The sequence below is a fragment of the Rhinopithecus bieti genome, unplaced genomic scaffold (genome assembly GCF_001698545.2).
Source record: "Rhinopithecus bieti isolate Rb0 unplaced genomic scaffold, ASM169854v2 scaffold_26061, whole genome shotgun sequence".
NCBI classification, from domain to species: domain Eukaryota; kingdom Metazoa; phylum Chordata; class Mammalia; order Primates; family Cercopithecidae; genus Rhinopithecus; species Rhinopithecus bieti.
In genome coordinates, this window is record NW_016811928.1 from 993315 (window position 1) to 1014498 (window position 21184).

Genomic DNA, 21184 nt, shown 5'->3' on the forward strand with positions numbered 1-21184 from the left:
AGCGATGCACCCTTTGGGTAGAGGGCCACATAAGTATTGGAGAAAACACTGTTTAAAAGTCAGCATTACCTCCCAAGTCAGTGATTCCTTTTCTCTAGGTTGCATAATGCTGCATGGTGTTCTGCTACCTTCATCTGGGCAGTAGACTCTCGACTCTCTTACTCTTCTGGTCTATTTTGAAGGGATGTGAAGGGAAAAGCTAAGGAAAGCCTCAAAGGTGGCGAGCTCTAAGTTTATGAACAGCAAGAAGGCAGTCATATCCTTCTGCTTTGCCGTGAAAATCAAGCATCACCTTATCGTTTCCTCACCAAGATTAACTCCTGCTTCCTGAAGAGTATTTCTGAGGTAGAAAGCAGAGGTGGTGAAAAAAGAGGGAGCTGAAAAGTCCAATCTGTCAAGCTCCATTTTAGAAGAAAGGAAAACTGAAAAGTGAACGTATTTAACATGAGCCATTTCCTGCACTCAGGAGGGAAGAAAGCACGCTAGGAGCTCTGTGCAGGAGGAGATCCGCACTGGTGTTATCTCTGACCTGCAGCTTAGCCCCAGTGTCTCAGCTGCCAAAAAGCTCCCATTCAACGTTGTGCTGAGTTCATCAATGCTCCACGTGTCAGGATCCTAACAGGAAAAAGCAGGACAGACAGTCTCTCCATTCAACCGCCTGGGGACCTCATGACAACTAAAATCCCCTCGCAGACCGTCCATATCAACCTTCGGCAGGTCAGAGCATGCAACCCCTTCAGAACCACAGGCTCAGGCCCACACCCTTTCCCCTTGTCAACATTGTCACTTTAAACAGAACATCGAGCCTTATCACGAAACCTGAAGTAAGTATGACAATTAAGATGGATTGCAAAGCCTGCTTGTGCTTCACAATTAACAATCACTTGGCAGCAGGTTCCACGCAACTGTTGGGGGGTATGGCAAGAACTTTATCCCTGCTTAGTGCTGCATTAGCATATTTAGTAGGCTGCAAGACATAATTCCTAAGATATGAACATATTTTTGTCTTTTTTAAAAATCTGCAATTAAGCTATAATATGTAGAAACTCTGCACCAGGCAATCAATGTGCAAATACCAAGATGGAGTTGGGGTAAGAAGAGCAAACAAAAGAAATGTTCCCCCAGCATTGATAACACCCTGAACCAGTGGCTGCTTCCAGAGTCACAGGTCAGCTAGAAAACTGTGGCTCTTTGCTGTTCGTGACAAAATGGGGGAGCGGGGGTCTGGTGTTGCCCCACTGCTGCTGGCATCAGGTGTAACTCCTGTAAGAGCATAGCTACCTGCTTTAAACACACATATCTAAAAAGCAAAATCAAATCAGCCCCTGAAGTGACCCTGGTGGTTACTTAACAAACTAGGCATTTTTCACAGAAAGCACCTTTTGATTCTCAATCTCTGAGTAACAAAAGATGTTGATAAAACTCACAAAGGCACTTTATTCTACAACTGTGAGGATTAGTCCTCAAACTTCCCATTATTTTCCTTAGTGGTTGGCACATGTGCCACACCGATGAGAAGGGCTCAGGGAGTGCAGAGCCTGGACCAACGTGACATGTCTAAAGACAACCCAAACTACCATTCCAAACTTCTGCAATGTGCTTGTTGCATAGATTCGGGCCTATAGTCCAAGCCTCTGTTGGGGCTGCAGAGGGAAAGAAACACAGCCAGATCTTTCTGAGATAGCCAGGACTTTGTCTTTCTTGGCATCTGGGTTGCAAGAAGGCAGGATATCCTGCCAAATATATTACAGCTGTGAGACCCACCTTGTGATTAAGACTCAGCCGAGGCTGAGGAACACAAGAGACAGAGGTGAGGAGTTTTCTGGCAAACAAACCTCACCCTCTACAGATACCTCTTTTAGAAAAGAAAACACACACACGTACACACACACACACACACACACACACACACACACACACACACACAAAGTTTAGGTGAGCAGCTCTCTAGTTGCATAAAAGGAAGCATATGAAAGTAACAAATGCAATTTAGCACACAAAGTCTTTCTTTACAAAACCAGAAAAGTAGCAGATTAAAGCACCTGGCTGTCTTGGCACGCCAAAAGAAAGTCTTAGCTGTGACAAAACAAAACAGGTGTACAGGTATAAAACTTTTGCTTTCCAGTAGTGCCTCTCTCTTCACTGGAATGCTTTGACAGGTGCAGAAGTTCAAGTTACAGTGGGGAAGTAGCAAATAAATACACAGCATTAGCGTCTGACGTGCTTGCTGAGCACCCAGGGATGTTAATAACTGGCAAGGTACACTAATCTCTGATTGCAACATTTGGTTTACCTTAATCTGGAGGGACAGCTGTATTAAAGAGGGAATTATACTAATCAGTTCAAGGCCCTTGCATATAAAACTTCCCATTAGGCTTAAAGTACACCAGCTTATGCTCATTCTCTAGGAGCCTTACATCTGGTTCTGAATAAGGCTGCCTCTCATTTGCAAGGTACAAACTGAAAACAAGGGGGAGGGGGGCTGACAGTTGCTGGAGGATGGGTGATAGAAGAGGAAGCTACTAATTCTTTGAAATTTTTAACAGCACAAAACTAGCTTCTAGGCATCTTAATACTAAAAGAAAAAAAAAAGCATGTGTTATCAACCCTAGGCCATTTTTTCCTGTTACCGGAGGTGACCAACATAAAATAAAATTGATGATGTCAGTCAAAACAGCTAAGCACAAAGCTTGGCTTTGTTATCTTAAGTCAGAAGGTATGATAGGCCATGCCATATGGCTCTAATCCGTCCCTATCTCCCATCACCTAACAGGAAACCTTCATGTAGCATGACCTTATTTGGCTGGTTCCAGGTTAGGGCTGCCCAAAGGGGATTTTTCTGTTTCTGCTATATCCAAAGGTTTATGTTGATTTTTTTCTGAGCCCTGCAAACTATAAATCCGACTGATTACTCTGCACTCTTTTGCTTGACTGAGCCTTTACAATCAGACATCCCCGTTAACAATAAGCTCCTAATGAATCAAACATCTATGGCATTAGTTTCACCTAGCTGCCTCTTTCCCATGCACTGTGCTGCTTTGTCAGACCTGGTTTGATGAGAAAAGCTAGTGACACTTGCTGCACCTATTGATAAACAATTCAGTAATGAGGGGCATAACAAAAATTACCTACAACAACCTGATTAAAAATGACAGGCAAAGCTTACTCCTTGCCCTATAGTGAAGGTAACTCTGGCACTGTGGAGGGAAAATAATGAGGTAAAATAAAATTTCCTCCTTTACCACGGAGTTCATTTCTGAATGTGTGTTTATGAAGCGATGAAAAATTTTTTTAGTCATGTTTTACATTCTTTCAGGCTATGTGATTATCAATAATGTTAGAAACTCCTAGAATTCAAGATGCTTCCCTTTCAACTTTCTGAGATGAACTCCCTGCTTTTTCTACTTAAATTTTCTGAATAACCTAACTAATATCGAGATCTTCACTTTCTTTCTCAAATGTGAGTCTAGTCATTGAGGAACTTAACAGTACAAGTACTAATAATTAGTTAAGCGTAGCATGGGGATAAAAAGAAAAATTCTAACACACACACACATAATTTTTTGAACAAAGTAGAAAACTTTGTGGACAATATCACCTCCCTAAAAGGAATAACTTAACCTTACCATGGGCATTGAAGTTCTTTTTATTGGGGTCACCCAGAGGACCTTTGCAACCTCGAAACAAGCTTCTACCCAGGGGAGGCCAGGCTCTCATGAAAGCTTGATTCAAAGACAGAAATGTGTGGGTTCTGCAATTGTGTAGCAGCATGCTGGGAGGGTTTCCATCCGTGCACAGATGCACTTGAAAATCAAATATGGACATGAGGAATGTTTTTTGGATATGGAAAATGAGTGCTGATGACATGTTTATATTTCACAGATGGATCCAGTACAGAACCATTTTTTGTAAAGAAACAATATCCACCATTTGCTAATTTTTTTTTTTTTTTTTTTTTGGGGGGGGGGGAGCTACAAAATGGTGGCACAAAAAGTGAATATTCCCATCGTACATACTCCACCTGTTCCTTGGTCTTACAACTGTCTTCCACCTGAATGTAATCATTGACTGTTGTAGTCTTATTTTTTCTCAAATGTTATCCAAAAGGATGTGAAAAAAGAAATACAATACACAAAGGTACTTGGAAGAGCGAAATGATTTGAAATTAATTTACTACATATGAAAAATTGGAAGATGACAAATGCTATTAAGTAACAAATGCCGAATTTATATCTTGAAAAATGCATTTTCTATTGGCATATTTTCTCCCTTGTATCTGATATTCTAAATCAATTTTTGAAATGTCTTCTATCCATATGGTAGGTTTCATGTCTTCTTTATTCATTTGCCCACCCATGCAGCCAAATACAACTCTTAGCTAGTGGAAATCTGGAAAATGCAAACACTTCATGTTAGCATTAATTCCATTTATTGTCTTATTGTTAGATACATTTAATGAATAGAATATTGTCATAGTGTATCAAATGATGGATATTAAGAAAATAAGCTGGAATGCAGGCAATATATTATAGTTATAGAATGTATTTAATAAGAATAATGAAAAGCCATTTAAGTGCCAAAGTACATTATTAATAACATTGTTTGTAAACTTTGCTTCCTCAACAGAATGATCAATCAAGAATCATCCAAATCTTAATTTATTGGCACATCAGTAGGGCATTTAATTTGCCATTTCAGGTGTGAAATCATTGACCTAAAGTGAGTCCACTTCCAAAGCTGAGCACAGATCAAAAAAAAAAAAAATACAAGATATGGATGTAAGACAGTGTGAAAATTAAATAGTTTGATTTGTGGCAAGTATTTAACATATATGCTGAAGCGTATTTGCATACTTGATAGAATATTTTTACAGTGTTCCAAATAATATATAACATAGTAACAGTTAAAATTATATTATTTTCTTCTCTATTGATCAAACTAATTTTTCCTGAGGTTTTACCTTCTTACCATCTGTTATTCATGACCTAATGAACTTCCACCAGCTGATCTTTAGTGAATAATATTTTTATTTTAAGAATTAGTGCTGAAGGTTAAAGAATTAAGAAATAGAATAGTGAAAATCGCCAGGGCAAATTGATCAACAGCCTGAGACTGGATAACAAAATCTTGACAATATACATAAAATAGGCTATGTTCTTTTCGACCCGCGCTTCCCCGTTTTCTGGCAGATGTACCGAAAACATGCAAATCTGTGGTTCGCCGGTTCTATGATCCCTAACACCATTGTTATGCCATGCCTGGTAGCTGAACAAAAGGGCTGTGTACACCTCTCCAAAGAAACCAAAAGTCTTGATTTTATTTACGTGGAGTTTTTGACACATATGAATAAGTGGCCAAAAACATTTTATAAAATCCTATTATTACTTTTTGGCGCTATAATAGTCAAAAATAAAGTTTTTAAGTAAACTTAAATGTAGTTTTTTAGAGTTTCACAGAAAATATTAGTAACTCTACTTAAATTAAACTTATTAAATTTTGAAACCAGTCAAAAAAATGAACATATATCTTTGTCAATTATACGTGTCTTCTTACATAGTGTACGTTGTTAATCATCGTTTTATAAATACATAGAATATAGAGCTGGAAAATATTAGAGATCATTTGTTTCAATTCTCTTAAGTGTTAGAGAAAGAAGGTCTGAAAGGTAATATTCAAGTTCATATAACAAGAGTGCAGAAATTGCTTTCTGAAGCTTGTTTCGAACATTCTGTTTGAATATTTTGTAATGATTAGTTATAGTGGACTAATTTTATGTTACTAATCACATTCTCTAAGTACTATATCCAATATGATAATAATCATGTTGGGAGAATTTCACACTAAGAGAATAAGTGAATAATAAAAAAAAAAGTTAATCATCTAGATTCTCCCAGCACCTAAGTTGTTGCCTGGATGTAAGGTGTTTGCCTCCTCTTTAAGGTCATTAGACTATTAGTGAATGAGTTAATAATGTGATAATACAACCAGGTCCCTGCTGACAAGCAGAGATTATGTAACTTGTAAAGATGCTGTTGACCAAAGAACAGCTTAAATAAGGGGACTTTCTGGCTCAATTCTATTGCTCTACCTTACAGTATTAACATACTGGCTATTCAACTACATCATTGCTATGACATTATTTACCATCTAAATATTTAAAAACTAGAATTATAGAATCATATGGTATGCTTTCTGAACCAAAACAGATGAAGAAACTCTGCTCTGTGGAGATTAAGTGATTTGCCAAGATCAAACAGGTAGTTAGATATATCTAGAAAGAAGCAGTACAGGATTACAGTATTTATTTAACAAGCAGATTGTGTGTCAAGTCTATAATAACTAACACCAATTTAGCTTATGGAAAAAAATGAGCAGACCCTTTACTTTGGGGGTTAGGCATTATACCATTGCAAGAACAAGAATAGTCACTCTGGAGAAATGATCATTTTATTTGATCAGCAGGTATACAAAAAGACCACACTCCTCTATCAAAGTAAAAGGGTAAATACCAGTTAATACAACTGAATATCATGCTTTTGAAACTTGATTTCCTTTTAAGCCTTTCCCTGGTTTCTATTTTATAATCTGTCATATTTATTATTAAAATGTTTGGAGGAAAATATGGTAAGCGTATATAGTATCACAGTTATCTGTAGAATTGAGCTATAGTTTTTTGGAGACGTAGATTGGGGTCAGAAATTTTACTTAATTTTATGGAAAAAATTAGCATGTTTATTGTAGAAAAAAATTATAAAGATAAGCAAAAAGTAAGTGGATAGATAAATAGATATATAAACTAAAATCTTGCGTCTCATGATACCATGTTAGTATCTAGCTTTTCAGAGTTTTACCTGTGCAAATATCCACACATAAATATTTTAGCACAAAGATGAGGCTTTGCTATGCAAAGCATCTTTTGATCTGACTTTTGCTCCCTAAGAATGCATTGTGAATTACTTTCCCTGGCAAAAAAAAAAAAAAGATCATCTTTTTTGCCATCAAAGCAGTCCAAGACACCATCATCTCTCACCTCCTCTGTTCGAAAACCGTATTAACTCACTTCTGACCACCTCTCCAGATGACTTTGTGCATTATAGTCAAAATGAGCTATTCAAATGCAACTCGGGTTATGTCATTACCTCTCACCTTCTTAAGACATTTTATTTGTCTATATCAGAATTTCTCCAACCTCAGCACTAATGACACTTTAGACCAGATAGTTCTTCTTCTTCTTCTTCCTCTTTTTTTTTTTTTTTTTTTTTTTTTTTTTTTTTTTTTTTTTTTTTGAGACAGGGTCTTGCTCTGTTACCCAGGCTGAAATGCAGTGGCGCAATCTTGGCTCACTGCAACCTCCGCCTCACAGGCTAAAGCGATCCTCCCACCTTGGCCTTTCGAGTAGCTGGCAACACAGGCGCACACCACCACGCTGAGCTAATTTTTGTATTTTTGGTAGAGACAGGATTTCGCCATGTTGTGCAGGCTGGTCTCGAACTCCTGGCCTCAAGCGATTCTCTCACCTCGGCACCCTAAAGTTCTGGGATTACAGGCACGAGCCACTGGGCCTGGCATGGACCAAATAATTATGTGTTGTGGAGAGCTGACCTGTGCATTGTAGGATGTTTAGCAGCACCATTAGCCTCTACCTACAAGATGCCAATAGGACCCTCACCAGTTGTGACAATCAAAAATGTCCCCAGACGGTGCTAAATGTCCCCTGGGAGACATAATTACCCCCAGTTGAAAACCACTGGTCTATGCCAATAACCAAAATCCACAGCATGGCACACAGGACCCTGCATGCTAATTTGGCCCCTCCTTGCCTCTCTAGCATCGTCTGACTTGACTCTTCCTCTTGCTCTTTGTCTTCTTCAACCACTCAAGTTCCTTCTAAGTAGTCTAAATGTGTTTGCTCTGTCCTGCACAAGATGTTTGTCCATGCTGTTTCATCTGTCTGATAACATTCTTCATCTATCCATCTCCCCACCTTTTGCCTAGGTGACTTCAATTCATCCTTCAAATTCCATTTGAAGAATTACCTTCTCAGAGCATCTTTTCTGACCTCTTTTAAGAAGTCTTGGACGGACGCGGTGGCTCACGCCTATAATCCCAGCACTTTGGGAGGCCGAGGCGGGCGGATCATGAGGTCAGCAGATCGAGACCATCCTGGTCAACATGGTGAAACCCCGTCTCTACCAAAATACAAAAAAAGGAAAATTACCCAGGCATGGTGGCGCATGCCTGTAGTCCCAGGTACTCAGGAGGCTGAGGCAGAGGAATTGCTTGAACCCAGGAGGCAGAGGTTGCAGTGAGCCGAGATCACATCACTGCACTCCAGCCTGGCAACAAAGCGCAGACTCCGTCTCGGAAAAAAAAAAGTGAATCCTTTGCTATGTGCTTTTATGGAACAATAGGCCTTTCTCTCAGACCTGCTATCTCCTTTTGTTTTAAGTGCACATTCATTAATATGATTATTTCTTTACTATTTCCTTCTCTAGACTCAAAGTTCTATGGACAGGAACCTTGGTATTCCCAACACCTAGCACAGTGGCAGGTGCACAGTAGAAAGCTGAAAAACACTTGTTGAATAAATGGCTGAGCCAGAATCATTATATTTAATGGATGTTATAATTTTAATGAATGTACCATACATGCTCTTACCATTCTGAGATTGGGGTAGATTTTGAAAGCTGATGAGCTAAGTAAGAAAGTTTCAGTAATACCTTTCAGGAAAGGCAAGTCTTTGAGAGTTTTGGGGAGAGGTGTGATGAACCAAAACTTACGTTTAAAAACATCCATCTAACCATGCAAGTGAAAGGAAGTGGAAGCAGAGAGTTCAGTCAGAAAACCATTTAAGTCATCCAGTTATACTGTAAAAATAAATTAGGATGGGTGGTGTTGGTGGAACTGAAAAGAAAGAGACAATTATAACAGAAATTGTGAAATAATTACTGGAACCTACTCCTGTGTAGGACTTAGGGGGAAATGGACTAAGGTAAAACAACCCAGAGACAAAATATTCACTCTGTGCTTCTGACTCTGCCACTGATCATTCAAATAAGGAAGAGCGGGATAACTTCTCTACATCAAAGTCAATCTTGACTTGCAAAATAGTCAAAAAGTCAAAAGGGCAACAAAAAATCATTTATAAAGCTTGAAGGTCATGAAAGAGTCCACTATTATTTTCTCCATATGCTCTTTGTTTTTTTTTTTTTTTTTTGGTTTTGTTGTTTTTGTTTGTTTTGAATCACCCAGGTTGGAGTGCAGTGGCACAACCAGGGCTCACTAAAGCTTCAACCTCGGGAGTTCAAGCCATCCTCCCACCTCGGCCTCCCAAACTGCTGGGGTTACGGTAGGTGTGTGCCACCACACCTGGCCTCAATATGCTTCTAAATGGAAGAGCCAATACCCCCAAATAATATCATCCTTACTTGACAGAGTTGAAGCAATTTTCCTGAGCCTCATGTTTAAAGGTGAGAAGGGATGGCTGTCTCACATGTATGTCAGGCTATATCCTAAGGCCTCACTGGTATTAGAATAGTAGCTGATGGGGATCTATAACACTTCTATCCCTAATTTCTGATAGTAGTTCCAAGCCTGCCAACAGTTACAGGTGATATATGTTTAAGAAGAAAATATGTTTCTCCTAGCAACAAAAGGGTGTGGCTTCATCAGACTCTGTCCTTTTTGATCCAAAAAACAAAAAGAGTTCTGGTTCAAATGGTGTTTAGCATTAATATAAAGAAGAGAATGCTTCCCTCAGTGAAAGTTAAAAGCCACAAAAGTCTGCCTAATGAAGATATTGAATATTTCTTAGTTCACGTATGCATGTTTACAACTTAAGATAATTGAATTTTATAATTTTATATAATTTTAGGTTATAAATTTTATGTAATTTAAGATTATAAATTTTATTATTTTATATAATTTAAGCTTATACACAGACCAAGGCATTGACTATTAAATATGATTTCAGGCATTTTGAGAGAAAATGCCCTAGACTTTTTCTAAGTTTGATCAGAGAAATATTCTGAATGGAGTCTCTTTCCACTGTTAGCATTAGATATGTAAAGGTGTATGTGAGTCTTAATTTTTCCAGCAGGATCAGTTGTGTAATTTATATTTATTCTCATCTTAGCTGCACTAATTTATAAATACTAATCCTAATTAAGATCCATACATAGTAACTGGTATATAAATAAAGATATAACAATTGTATTATTTTCTATTGTTTACATTTTAAATTATTCATTAGGATTCAGCTAATCAAAATAATTTCATCTGTAGGCAAAGACAAATTTGGTTCACTTGCACAACCAACTAAAAAAAATCCTCTGAGTAGAATTTTAGCATTATAGACAGGTTAAGATTTTTTTAGTTCAATCGAATCTGCCTAAAAGTATTTTCCCATCCAGCATGTTGAATTGCAGACCATCAGAGCTCTCGTTTACTATCTTGTAATGCAACAAACAAAACCTACTTTTGTTTGTTACTGGTTCCTATTGGTGACCCTGAAAAGATGTGTGACTTTGTTATTTCTCACTGGTGGTATCAATTCTTCTAGTGACAATTACATAGGGCTGCTATAGTTTCTGCTTTCACTCTTAAGGGGATAACTAGTTAGTAGAGTTGCCTATGAAACCCAACAGTAACCCATAAGGCACAAGTAGAAATTGCATATGCTCATCTTTCTTTATTATTCAAAACTAACAACCTCATGAAGGTTTCAGAAAATGTCATAGAGTCAGACCTCTAACATCATGGCAGTTTGAAGAGAATAGTGGTTCCATCAATAAAATGTCAGGGAAGATTTGCATGGTGAACCTCTGACTCTACTTCAAGGGATGCAATTAGATAAATATGTTAGATTTAGAGAATTGATCTAAAAATGTAGCTGCAGTCAGTTCATAAGGACTTCATAATTTTAATATTTATGAAATACATTAATTTTGTCAAAATAGGGAGAATCAGACAGAAAGAGCTGTCATGGGTCCTCACTTTGCCAAGCTAAATCATAAAGAAGGGTTACTAACTCTGCCACTGTTTTCCAGGTGGAGACCAGATCTTCTTTTGACTACTGGGTAGCCTCTCCCTGGCTCCACAGAAGTTCATGTTTACTACATTTGACCTCTGCACCCAGCACTCCCAGACCTCTCTAAGTATGTGCCTATTGTAACATCAGATGGAATCTTTCTGCCTCCCTTTGCTCCCAATAGTTTTAAATTAGCTGAAGTTAACATATTTAATTGAGAGCCACATTATAACATTGTTCTAAACACTTTGTCTTAAATTACATGAGGCACTACTGGGATTTTAAATTTTCAAGTCACAGATCATCTTGAAAGAGGTTACAGTCAATTGTTTAATAAAGTGAATCACTGAAACTTTCAGCTCATTGAGGTCATTTTAAGCTATATCCTATGATACTCCAGTTAGTTCATTCAGTGTATATTTATCAAGTCCTACCACGTGTAAGGCATCGTGAACCAGAACAGACATAGCTTTATGGAGTTCCAGGTCTCATGATGGAACCAATACTTCAGAATTTGTGTTCAATTATAAGCAGATATGAAGATCTTTTTTTAAAAAATAGTTTGCTTTATTTGATACAAGCTCTCTCATCCCAACCTTCTACTCAATCATCTCTTTAGTCATGCATATTAGTATTTGATAAAGAAACTCATTTCTAACATCTTTATATGGTGGAATTTATGACGTCATGGTTAAAACAATGGTCTTTCATGTCAGATACATCAGAAAGCAATGCTGCTTCTGCCACTTCCTAGCTTTGTGGTTGGAAAAAATCACTTAATCACTCTGAACCTCAGTTTTTTCATCTGTAAGGTAGAAATACTCATTTTATTTTTTCGGTGACATCATGAGGATAAAATGAAACAATCTGCATGGAACCTTTAGCATATTTTCTTACATCTAGAGGGCATTCAATAATAGCTTTTAGTGTAAAGAGGAGAGTTTGGGTGAGGAAAATGTGCATGATACATTTGGTAACCAATATGACTTAGCAGTACCAGTAGATACAGTGGCAGAACTCTCTTCCACTGATAAGGGGGAAAAAAGTAAATCTTGATGGAACCACAGGAAGCAAAATATCTAGATCCAGAGCAAGGAGAGAACTGTGGTGCTGGGGAGAAAAGAGCATCAGGAGTATCTTAGCTGGGGTTCCACTAAAAGCAGAGCCTGAAACAAGGAATAAGATGCATGTTAGTTTTCCCTAGAAATAAGAGGGAGGGAATAGTGGGAATAAGGAGGGGTTGGAGGAAAAGCCAAATAATGTTCCTAAAGGGTACCTAAGATTCCTTCCATGGAAAATAGGACCTCTGAGAATGCCTAGTGCTTCTCAGAATTGCCTGTTCAAAAGATCGGTGGCTGGAATACTTATCACACAGATTGCCCTGGCAGGTGTTAGTTCCCCCTATATTTCCATGCTAGGCCTGAGGAATCATGAAGCAGGCTCCTGCAGCTCTGGAGAAGGCTCTGAGGCAGAAATTGGGACGATTCACAGTGTTCTGGAGGTGGGACCGCCCTGGCCCACCCTAGGTTTCCTAGGAACTGTTCTCTAAAGCTATAGTGAAATCAGAAGGGGGCATGAGGCTCCAAACTTCTCTTCTACAAAGAGTCCTTCTGATAAGCCATGGAAAGCATCAGAAAGTGAAAAATGGTACTAGCAAAAGTGAATGCTTTCCCCAAAGATAAATCAGATATTTGGTTTTCTGGTAGCTTTGGCGCTTTGGCTTAGTTTCTAGATTATTATTAATCTAGCCACTAGATTATTGTAACCAAAGTTAAATGAAACAAAATAAAAGTGCAAGGACATAGAATCTTTCCCCTCCCAGAAGTTCTTACCAGGGTTAGAATCACAAGGATTTTAAACTTGGTTACCTATAAAGTCACAATACTGCCACAAAAAAAGATGTAGCTTCACTAACATAATATATCACTGCATCATTCAATTCTCTACACCTATAATCACCGAACACTCTAGTCAAAGCCTAATCGATGTAAGCTAGACTCTTCCATCTTCTCTAATGTCTCTATGTTAGTCAGGCTGACGTCACAGTATACTGAAAATGACAAGTCACAACTTACCCTAGGAACATGATACAGGAAATTAAACTCAGCGTTAAGGAGCTAAAAAGCTTTTGGTTTCTATTTGAAGGGGGCAAGTTGGTTGGCCTATCTAGTCTGACAGTAAAAGGTAAAATCATTTTAAAATAATAATTTCTGAGTAATTCAGTTACATATTCAATGCATGGCTGTAATTTCTATCCAACCAAAGTACTACCTAAGGTTGCCAGATGAAATACAAACATTGCATGGGACATGCTTATCCTTAAAAAATATTCATTAGTTATTAGAAATTCAGATTTAACCAGGCATTCTTTATTTTTGTTTACTAAATCTGGCAACCCTAGTGCCACCTCAAACAAGAACAGAGAAAGAACTGCTCACTGAAACAGACCCTAAGTGTTTTGGAATGATGTCCCATATGTTTTAGGACTTTCCAGTAGCAGCAATATTAATAAATTGATATCTGAATTAACCATAATGGTCTACATATTGTTTTCTTAGGCATGTTTTTAAAAACTTTTCAAAGCATTTCAATAATTTATTTTGTCACAACATGGCCATTTGTATCTTGAAAAAATATTGTGATGGTAAGAGGAAAATCCCATTTCAAATCATTTCAAATGAACTTTCAAAAGACTCTCATTTACTTCAGTCAAGTAAGCATATCTTAAAATGTTTTCATATTATTCACTTATTCTCTTATAAATAAAATGGTAATCAACTTGTAAGTCCCAGAACCGTCCTGCAAAATTCTTTGATAAAAGAAACATCCAAAAAACACATGGAGAGTCACATCATTTTAGTTGCAAGATTCTTGTTCCAGCTCACCTTCCAAAACAATTTCAATCAAGTAGAAATGCTCTGACAGTCCTCACTTAGAATAGCAAATAATCCCTGCCTTTTCATTCATTCACTCATTACCTCTCTAAAAAGAGAATGTGCAGTTACCAGAATTTTATACAATTAGTGCTCCAAGAGTGTTTTAAATGCAAACCTATAAGAGGAAAGTAAAAACAAATCAAAGTTAATTGTGACTGGCTGGAACAAAATGCTTAAATCAATAGAAGGATGGCTCATCTGCTCATCATTTACCCATTACCTGGGAGACGAACATCTCCTGCTGTGCTTGATTTTTGATACAGATTTACCATTGCCTGTGTCCTACAGACGCACGCTAAGGAAACCCAGACCTTATTTGGCTCCCTCTCTCATTATCTTCTTTGCACTTAATAACCTTACTCATTCTTATTTTATTATTGCTTGTGTGCTCTTCTTTGCAAGGTAGGCCTAAACACACACTCAAAATTAGAGTTTTAAAACCTTTTAAAGAAGCTAAGGACCTTACTACAAAGCAGTCAGAGAAGGCACCAAAATCTATGAATTGCTGTCTTCCCTCAACTAATCATAACCTGATTATTATGATTTTTCAGAAACCCCCCAAAATAGAATACAACTTCTTTCACAAAGCATTCCTTGGGGAAAAAAATGTTCATTAAAATATTAAGATAGTAGAATCAAATGAAGAGAAATAAAAGCCCTCTTATTTGGAAATATAAGGTAGTAAATTATTTACTGAAAGGGCGGCCTTTACACCCAGACGCAGTTTCCAGGTGACAGACCTTGGGGAAGAGTGATGGGCAGATACCTCCTCAGAGTTGGAGCAGACTCTGGCTTTTGAAGGCCACGAATACTCTTCACTCTTATCGATAAAGACAAACTCATCTTGAGACCTATGCTGCCTCTCTGCAAATGCCCTTTACCATAGCCAAGTACCAAACAAATGGAATGTTTGTATACTTAATGGAAATTAAGTATACACCAAATTTAGGTATCTCTGCACAAGATGATTGTGTTGATACATTACTTTTTTCAGACGATTGTACAAGTGAAAATCTTGTAGCTATATCCTAGTAGTAGTGGTAGTACGGATGATTTCCAGGGAAAAAAGATGTAAAAGATCTTTGAAATAAATTCTAATTTTTCTCATTCTATTTGACAATTAAACAGATGATGTGTAACTACTACCACCGTATATTTACTGGTAATTACCTTCTGTTAGCTTTCTAGCTATGTTTTTTACTTGTACACATGGATTAGCTAATATAAGAACAAAGAGATGACCACATGTGAATAGTAAATGGACTAATGCTATATTACATTTTTAGCCAAGTACACCCAAATAGGCCAACCGGTCACTTGAAAGTTAGAAATATGGTTCCCATTTTTAACATTGGAGTATAAATATAAATGAAAAAACCTAGGAACACATTGATACAACAGAGGAAAACAATAGCATAGTTCAAAGGATGGAAATTTTGATGGTGTACAGAAGGAAAAAGAATAAGGAAACATCTAATAAAAGTGATAGTCAGCTTTAGCCTTTCAATTGACTATTGGCTTATATTCCACCACCACTCCTCAGTGTGACCATTTTACTTGTTTATTTATAGGACAAGACATTCATAACCAATAACAGGGTTGTAATGATAGTAAATGTAGGATTTATGATGCATTAAAAAAAAAAAAAAAAAACCACACCTTTAACCAACACTAAAAAGCCACCAAGGATTGGGGTGGAGGGTAGTCACCTAGCTCACAATTTTATTTAGTGACGGTTCCACTTTTTCACTCACTGCCTGCAAATCAGCATTTTTAGTGGACAAAGGACTCAGCAGCGGCCTTATGATTGCTTCTTTTCAAATGGTAATGGCTATCCTAACTCCTCTGCCAGGTTTTTCTTACCAGAGCACAAATTGCAGTTTACAAGGCTCTGAGGGGGAAAAAAATCTTAGCTGAATATCTTTTTTTTTATTCGACAAACTGACATGTAAATTACCCTTTAAGTGCTCCACTCTAGGGCTCTGATCATCTCCTAATTGTCACAGTCAATTGTAGCCAACAGTCTCTTCAATCCCAAGCGCTTTGACAACAAGCACAAGGATCAAAGCAGAATCAGCTCCCTGCAATATCCTTCTGTTTAGGATGCTACAAAACGCCCGCAAAAGAAAGGTGTAAGGGCATTGCTGTAGAGGAAACTGAGAGTAGCAAGTATTACAATAGTCATTTTCGTCATCTCTGAAATTATGCTGTATAAGCTGCCATGATCTTTAATCACATGTGTAGAACAAATACACAAACCTCCCGGGCAATTAATATGTTCTTAAGATTATACCAATAATCGAGCTTTACAAACAACACGGTCTCCATGGCTTAGGAAAACTATAACACCGTTATGGGATAGCAATCATTTCATAGCAGCTTGAATATCAAAAACTATTGTCAAACATACTCCATATCTCAGCATAAATTCTAAAGCACAGTTTTGATTACTTGGTTTGGTGTCAGGATTCACTGCTTCTTCAAACTAGCCCATTGCAAATTCTAAAGTTTCTTAAAATTAACCTAGAAATGTCCAACTGGAAATGTGGCACCAAATCAATTAAAATGTGACACAAAACTAATTTCAGAAGAATAGATCTTTTTTTTTTTTTCTTACTAGAGGTAACTCTGTCTTACTGCTTTACTGGAAACAAACTTAGTAAAAGTCATCACATGATCTACAAACATAATCCCTAAATAAGACGTAACTATCAGGATCATTACTTTATAAAATATATCAATTCTTTCTAAGGTAGTTATCACATATCACTAACTTTTTAAAAAGAATACTAATGTTTTTTCAAAAGATATATAATTTAATCCTATCAATTATAACAATATAATAATTCAGTAGAGAGAAATATCTGATAACAAATCTGATAACAAATCTACTTTAAAAATAGCCTAAGAGTTGTCAGAAAAATGACAAATGGAAAGAAATCAAAGATGTATTTGATACTCGCCTTACAGCTTGTCTTGTTGTACCCAGGTATTATGCACATACAGCATGTAAGGTCACACATTGATTGACAGCCCTCCTATGCTAAAGAAAAGAACTGAAAAAAGAGGCAGCACGTGGCAAATACCTCAGGTTCCTTTCTCAGCTAGTTCACTCAAATCCCCCTGTAGGGGTTTCCAATCCTCCCCTCAATTTCACCTTGAATTCTCTGGTTTGATTGAAGAGCTTCACAGAAGGGTCTATTACAGATTGAGGAATGATCCATTTCACATCCGAAGCTCCAAAGAGCTACTTGTGAGGAATCTTTGAGTGCATTTATCTCACATGTGAAGCTTTCTGCAAAATCAATATGGGTATTTTTCAGTTTGACAAGTCAACATGAAATATCACATAATAATAGAAAAACAGAGTTGTACATTTAAACACAGCCAATACAGTTATCTATGACAAAGCTTATAGTTATTACTCATGGATATTCTTGAATATGTCTACTCTAAATTCATCCTGATGGCTGAGCTAAAGAGCATAGAAAGTGTAACTGACTGGCCATCATATTTCTGGCTGTTATGTCCTAATTAATCCAGGTTTTGTGGTGAGGGCAGAGAATGGGCAGGAATCATGGCCTTTGCTTCTAATGTGAGATTAATATGATAAGTGGAAGAAAGTAACCAAAGTTGAAAAAAGAAAGAAAGAAATAGAACAAAGGAGAATTATTTTAAATAATTCACAGTTAACTAATTGGCGAAACTGGGTAAAATGATCACCCAAAGAATGACAACCATGTCTCAAATCCCCACCACAACTGAGGCAAGTACTAGCAGAATAACTGACATATTTGTGAGTAAGTGACGTATTTGTGTTGGGGTCTGACAATCTTTGGGTGAATTCCAAGTTTATTTTACCATCTGCATAAGCTTGAGGAACATGATTTCTCATCTCCAAATCTCTGTTTTTTCATTTTGAAATGGGATTAATCATAAGATTTTATCTTGTACGCTTTCATGAGAGTTAAACAAGATGCTGCATAAAGCACCTGGCACATAGAGAATGTTTCACTGTTGGTAATTATTGATGAAATTATTATAGTTTCATTGAACCCATTCACCACATCCCTAGGGCTCTAACCTAGTGCCACTTCTACTGTCCCCTGGGACCTTTCTACATTGTTTGGTGTTCCCAACTGGTAGATGACAATTCTGGTCAGAGTGTGCTCACTGAATTAGCTCTGGTCCTCATAGAAGAGTGCAGTGCTTGTCTTAAAAACAATCTTCCTCCAGCCAGGAAGGCTGTCCTCATCAACCACATGGGAGAAAACCAGATGGGAACGTGAAAAGGAAATAGAACTCAGGCGTAGAGTCCAAATCAGCTGATCAATCCAGGCAATCAGTGAGGTGAGAGATGGAGAGAAATGTCACATATGGTTTTTCTTCATATGGCAGTATGTTACAATTAATAATGGAGTTATCTCTATATACCCCACGATAGGAAAGACCTTAAAAACAAACAAAATAAAAAACCCTCAGGAGAAACCCAGATCTAGTTAAATAGATCACAGTAATTATTTATTCCTCTCTCACATCTTTCGCAACCTATCATTATGCAATACCTGATTATCTGTGCTTGGGTCAACTAATTTGTAAAATACTTGAAATATATTTTAAAATGTTTTTTAATTAAAAAATTTTGATTTTAGGTTAACTCTCCCCACTACTCAGAATAAATCCAGAGTAGACAAAACATGTGAGTTCAGAGTCATAAAAATTCATGTTAAAAACAAAATAAGAAAGAACATCAGGCCAGGCGCAGTGGCTCATGCCTGTAATCCTAACACTTTGGGAGACTAAGACGGTCAGATCACCTGAGGTCAGGAGTTCAAGACCAGCCCGACCAATATGGTGAAACCCTGTCTCTACTAAAAATACCAAAATTAGCCGGGCATGGTGGCACATGTCTGTAATCCCAGCTACTTGCAAGGCTGAGGCAGGAGAATTGCTTGAACCCAGGAGGCAGAGGTTGTAGTGAGCTAAGATCGTGTTATTGCACTCCAGCCTGTGCAACAAGAGTGAAACTATGTTTAAAAAAAAAAAGGGGGAAAAGAAAAGGAAAAACATCATTATAAAGCACAACTGAAGTTTAAAAACTCATATCCTATATTCTAAACTCAAATAAGTATAAATGACTTTGTGTTTAATTAATTCAAACAGTATATATCAAGAAATTAATATATGCAATACTGTCAATTTTTTAGCTACCCTACTGTTCTCCATTATTAAAATTAAGCTACAGCTTTCATTCCAAAGACAAATTAAAATATTTTCTTATATGCTGATATAGAATTACAGGTACAAATCGAAATAATTTCCTACTTAAAAAGGGTCATTTCTTTAAAATTGTATTTATTTGATTTGGATTCAAAATACATCTTTACTAAGGAAACAAATTTATAAATAATCATTAAGTTCCCAGATTGACACTTAAAAACATGTTTAATGTAAACTATCTGAAACACACTAGTAATACCAAGTCTTGAGCAACTCTAGGTTATAAGGTCTATAAATAAATTTAACCATGTGAAAGCTTAGGGAGTATCATCGGGCACTAAGTTTACAAATTTGGGGACATACCAGGCAAGAGATCAGACAGAAGGATGGATCAGTTATGAGTTCAGGTGATCACCATTCTTATCACCACCACCATGTCAACATCATCATCATTATCATACCATATTTCACCCAACATATTAGTACAGCATAGCTATTAAAATGATAATGGTAGGTAGCCAATAAGATGACATCTCATCATCTTGTATTTTTAAGTGGGTAGAAATGAAGTGTACCAGGATGTCAGAAACTTACTATACTCTCTCTGGCACATAAATATCTTCCATGACTTTGATATTTCCCAATCAGGACCCTGAGCATTTTTAATGTACTTTCATTTAAGCAAATAAAGCTTCTAAAATATCAGTCCACGTTTCAACATCTCCTACTTTTAGATTTTGCCTTGTACTATGGCAAGCCAGACTCCTTAAGCACAGCTTTGGAAGGTCTAGGAAAGAAACTAGCTTAGGACCCATATAACATGTTCCTTAGCATTCTGGTAGTACCACAATATCAAGGTGAATATTTGCCTTAAAAAAAACTCTCGGTGGAAAATAATTTTACAACTTTTCTCAATTATGTATTTCAAAGTTTATCCTCCTTCAGTATCAGGATTTTCTGCCTTATCCCATTTCTGGTTTTGATTTTAATTATAAACCTTACTACTCAAAACTGTCAGTAATATCTGTCTTTCAGGTACTTCAAGTGTGCCAGTAATAAGCCTCATAAAGTTCAACTAATAAAAATGCTGACTATGGGCACTCATTCCTGCCACTTGTCCATACATTTCAAGTAAGTACACACTATCCCTATGGTTTGCAATCTAAATGGTTTGCCAACCTAAATGGCCTCTGTCCTCATCATGTTGTATCACAAAACATATGCATGCCCTCACTTTAAATGGAACTAAGCAGAGGCTGGGAAAGAGGAAGAAATAGGGAGTTATTGTCTAATTTTTGGAGTTTCAGTTTTGCAGGATGAAAAGGTTCTGGAGAACCTTTTGCACGGCAATATGCATATACTCAACACCACCAAACTATATACTCAAAAAATGGTAAAGATGGTAAATTTTGTGTTTTTAACCACAATTTTTTAAATAAAAAACTAATAATGTAGTCAAAGTGCTTTAAAAAATCTCATATCCTGTTTTATAAGTGTTAGGCAACCAGGATCCTATATCTCATCCCTAATTACTTTCCCATAAAAATGTTGCCTGGGAAATTGTCTCTAGAGTTTTCAGTTCCAAATGAACTAATATATGACTTGACATAGGATAAGTTGCACATGAAAATACAGGTCAGGCTGGGCGCAGTGGCTCACGCCTGTAATCCCAGTACTTTGGGAGGCCGAGGTGGGGGGTCACGAGGTCAAGAGATCGAGACCATTCTGGCCAACATGGCGAAACCCCATCTCTACTAAAAATACAGAAATTAGCTGGGCGTGGTGGCTCCTGCCCGTAGTCCCAGCTACTAGGGAGGCTGAGGCAGGAGAATCACTTGAACCCGGGAGGCGGAGGTGCAGTGAGCAGAGATTGCGCCATTGCACTCCAGCCTGGTGACAGAGCGAGACTCCATCTCAAAAAAAAGAAAGAAAGAAAGAGAGAGAGAAAGAGAGAAAGAGAGAGAAGGAAGGAAGGAAGGAAGGAAGGAAGGAAGGAAGG

The 21184-nt window shown here is 37.3% G+C and overlaps 1 long non-coding RNA gene across 1 annotated transcript in view; it reads right to left on the minus strand.

Annotated features, from left to right (window-relative positions):
* Nucleotides 1-21184, minus strand: part of LOC108544315 (uncharacterized) — a 58107-nt gene that overhangs the window by 13709 nt on the left and 23214 nt on the right. Inside the window, exon 2 of the long non-coding RNA XR_001889802.1 lies at nucleotides 17123-17260. This is a non-coding gene — a long non-coding RNA (uncharacterized LOC108544315). The remainder of the gene's footprint in view (nucleotides 1-17122; nucleotides 17261-21184) is intronic.